The sequence below is a fragment of the Canis aureus genome, chromosome 24 (genome assembly GCF_053574225.1).
Source record: "Canis aureus isolate CA01 chromosome 24, VMU_Caureus_v.1.0, whole genome shotgun sequence".
Classification (NCBI taxonomy): Eukaryota; Metazoa; Chordata; class Mammalia; order Carnivora; family Canidae; genus Canis; species Canis aureus.
In genome coordinates, this window is record NC_135634.1 from 38,350,711 (window position 1) to 38,355,182 (window position 4,472).

At 45.2% G+C, this 4,472-nt stretch overlaps 1 long non-coding RNA gene across 3 annotated transcripts in view; it reads left to right on the top strand.

Moving 5' to 3' along the window:
* LOC144296101 (uncharacterized) overlaps positions 1–4,472 on the top strand; it is a 30,822-nt gene that overhangs the window by 14,354 nt on the left and 11,996 nt on the right. The gene's annotated exons all lie outside the window — the stretch shown is intronic.

Below are 4,472 nucleotides of genomic sequence, written 5' to 3' on the forward strand. Positions count from 1 at the left end.
ATAAAAAATAAAAAATAAACAGCCTACAGGGGCGCCTGAGTGCTCAGTAATTGAGCATCTGCCTTCAGCTCAGGGTGTGATCCTGAGCTCCTAGGATCAAATCCACCCCCCCCACTCCCCCCACCCCCCGCATTGAGCTCCCCGCAGGGAGCCTGCTTCTCCCTCTGCCTATGTCTCTGCCGCTGGTTCTGCTCTTTGCTGGTTCTGCTCTTTGGGTTGCTCATGAATAAATAAAATCTTTTTTTTTTTAAATATATATATATATTTTAAAAAATAGCCTACATACTGATGTCTTCAAAGACATCTTTTACTTCAAAGATTTGTGTACTTAACCAGGTTTTGCTGTTGCTTTTTATGGGTTGGATCAACAAAATCTACTCACTCATGGCAGGAACTTCAATTCTTTTACTTCACATATCTTCAAGCAAAGAATACTTTAATATTTTTTATGTATGAAACATTTATATCCAAGTTTTAAGAGAAACAGGACTGCTCTGACAACAAATCCTCCTGACAATTTGGAGTCATACTGAATCCTTAGTGCATTCTCAGGGGACCCTGGTTACATTTTCTGGATTTTTTCTATGAATCTTTTTGCTGATATGCTTGTATCAAACACCTAGTGTGCAGATCCTTAGCTCCCTGTATCCTACACCATCTGCCAAGAATAAGCACTGCCAAGCACTGATGGGAGGTCCACACACATCCTATCCCTGTGCCACAAGCCTCTCCCCTCTATGCATGGAGTTTTCATGTTGATGTCAAACTGGGAAATGCCTCATGATCCAAACACACATGCACAGCCAGAGTCCCTCCATACAAGGACCACATGTCTGCATCACCAATTCTATGCGGCTGCAGAGTATACAGTCATATGATCTGCATAGTTGTTTCCCTGTTTTTTCTGGGTTCTTTTGTATAATTTTTTTTTATTGGAGTTTGATTTGCCAACATATAGTCTAACACCCAGTGCTCATCCCATCAAGTGCCCCCCTCAGTGCCCATCACCCAGTCACCCTTCCTTGGTTTTTCTGACTTTGAGGGTGTTGGCCATTATATAGTCAGGGCAGAAGGTCAACGTGTGATCATTAGAACTCGTATGTCACCCGAGAGAATGCATGGTCAGTGTGCCGTGTTTGCTGTGGATGAGTGTGTGTGATGACATGTTTCAGAGGGTGCAGCAGGTGAAAAGCAAGTTATCCCTGGCACCACTGCAGTCAAGGTCCACAGAGCACTCCCGCTGGGGAGCCTAGGAAAAGTGAAGCCAACATGGTGGAGTCAGCCATTTGAGACTTGCAGGGACTCTGGAGAAGGGAAGGCCAGATCCTGACCAGCGAGAAACTACGATCCAGGGTCTAAACAGCCCAGAGAGGTGGGAGCTGTGGGCATCAGAGTTTGGAGAGAACACTGGGGGGCTGAGATACTGAAATATGCAGTGGAAATCCTGTAAGTTTGGGGGTTATGTCTTGAAGGTCTTCTAAGGTAAATGATCATGGGGACAGCAGTTTGAATATCTCTAAGGGATCAGCAATGGGTGTCCCTCAAGGTCAGTCACCAAACAGGTAAGGGATAAAAACAAACATCCTTACATGGTTTGGTTTCAGGAGCACCGTTTACCCCAGTGAACACCACATTCCTCTGATGGGAGAGTGCCGTGCACTCAACAGTCACTGCTCATAGAGAGCACCAGGCAAAATCCCTGCAGGAATCAAAATTTGCTATAGGAGTGTGTGGGTGCCACTATCAGTTAAATGTCTGGTTCTTGGTTTTGGTTCAGGTCATCATCTCAGGGTCGTGGGACTCAGCCCCTGCATCGGACTCTGCACTCAGTGGGAAGTCCGCCTGTGCCTCTCCCTGCCCCTCCACCTGCTCACATGATCTCTCTCTAAAATCAGTAAAATCTTAAAAAGAAAAAAAAAGGTAATAATCTCCCAAAATTTAAAAGACCCGTCATCACTGCCAGCCTAAGAGACCTGACCAACAACTAAGGACATGAATTTTAGAAAATCGTCATTTAGGAAATACATGTGAAAACGTTCCATTTACATCATAGATCCTATTGAAAAACAATTTTCCAGGCAGCCCCGGTGGCACAGCGGTTTAGCGCCGCCTGTAGCCCAGGGTGTGATCCTGGAGGCCTGGGATCGAGTCCCACGTCAGGCTCCATGCAGGGAGCCTGCTTCTCCCTCTGCCCGTGTCTCTGCCTCCCTTGCTCTTTCTCTGTCTCTCATGAATAAATAAAATCTTAAAAAACAAAAACAGCTTTCCAAGTTTGATCAGGGCCAGAACAAGTGTCTACTCTCCCTAGGACCCTTCTTGCCATTTGGAATGGTCTGCTCTATGTCTACTAACATATAGTGGAGTAGCTACACTCTGCAAGGACTCTAAAAAAGTTTAGAAAAATTGGGAAATATGACGGTTTGTAAATGAAGTGACTATGTATGCAGAAAGCCCAACTATATTTACACAAATATAGAGGGATGCTTAGAGGGATGTCTGGGTGGCTCAGGTTGTGATCCCGGGGTCCTGGGATCGAGTCCCACATCAGGCTCCCTGCAAGGAACCTGCTTCTCTCTGCTTAGGTCTCTGCCTCTCTCATGAATAAAATCTTTAAAAAATAAACAGAAAAAAAAGCTGATAAATAGCTATTAAATGTATCGCATTCAGAGAATTCAAGGTCATGTAACTCAATTATACTTGTTAGCAATTAGTCAATGTAATTAAAATATAAGCATTTACAAAAGCATAAAGGTATAAAATCTGAAGATGACTGTAATTAAGTTGTTTGAGCTTCTATGGACTTGGGCCACTTTCTCCTCTACTGGGCGCTAGCACCTCAGAAATGTGAGATCATGGGTCTTCTTGCTGCTCAATTTTACTATAATGGACCCCAAAGTCCTTGTTGCCTCTTCACAAAGCAACAGCCTCTGGCCTAAACTCTCACCTAGGGAAGTCCTCTCCTTTCTGCTCACATCACTCTTCCCCAACCTGGCACCCAAGGAGGTAGATCTGGTGACTTTTCTGCCTCTCAGAATCCTACTGTTGAGGTTTCCTGGGAGTGTGCTCTTCCTGGTTTACTTGCCTCACCCTGCCTTGGCCCTTTTCTCTTGGCCTCTTTATTTCCATGCTCTCACCTTCATTTCCTCAACTGGTCCTGCTGGTAACAAACATCAGCCTTCCTTCACCCATCCCCACCCCTCCACCCTCCCCTAAACTCAACACCAGCACCTGTTCTCCGCAGGGCAGCAGTTCCTGATATCCTTCCTCCCCCCAACCATCAGGTCCCAGTACCCATGAGGTCTGCACTTGGTCCCTAGAGCCCCCTTTCAGCTGTTATTGTCCGGGGATCCTCTCCTTCCCCGCCTCAAATCCCTGACCATCATTTTGTCCCTCTGTGGCCTTGACCCCATGGGCAAGGGAAGAGGGGTGGTGGTGGTCAGAGCCAAGAATCTAGAAGGGTACAGAGATGATCTCCACAAGTTTCGTGGGTGGTATGTTGATGGGCCTTCTGTGGCATGCACAGCATGAGCAGACTCTCTGGAGCTACAAACAAGTCCCTGAAACTGCTGGAGATTCCAGCACCCAGGTCAGCTCCTCCAGAACTCACACTGTAGTGCCTGGCCAAGAGAGGAAGGCAAATATTCTTGTCCACTCTGCCACCCTGAAAACAAGCACTGCAATGAGAGGCAGACAGATGCGCATTTATTTGGGATTAATGATTACAGTTTGGGGAGCACAGACTCAAGCAATAACCAGAAGTGTCCCACCTAAAGAGTGAAAACCATGGGTTTTTATGAGAAATAGGGCAGCTACGTGGCTTGGTTAAGAGAGAAAGCAACTTTCCAATGGTCCTGACAGGTCCTAACATATGCTCAATCCTGGAGAATGTCTCATGTGCACCTGACAAAAGGATGCATTCCGCTGCTGTTGGAGTCTTGAGGATCCATCTGTGAAGTCCATCTGATCTAATGTGTCACTGAAGTCTGTTTTCTTACAGATTTTCTGCCTAAATGATTTATCCATTGATGAAAACGTGTATTAAAGTCCCCCTTCTAAAAAAATAAATAATAAATTCCCCGTTCTATCACTGTATTGCTGTTTCTCTCTTTAGCTATTTATATATTTCATATATATAGGTGTTCCTTTTTTATATATTTAAAAGATTTTGAGAAAAAGCGAGAGCAAGAGTGCAGGAGGGTCAGAGAGAGAGGGAGGAGGCTCCCCACTGAGCAGAAAGCCTAATACAGGGCTCCATCCCAGGACCCCAAGACCATGACCAAAGCCAAAGCCAGGCGCTTAACTCACTAAGTCACCCAGGTGCTACTATATATTGGTGTTCCTATGTTGGATGCAAATATTTACAGATGTTATGTCCTGCTGTTGAACTGGCCCTCCTTATTGTTCTGTTATACCCTTCATCCCAATAATAGCGTTTTAAAATGAAAATTTAAGCGAAAATCAGTCACAAACTA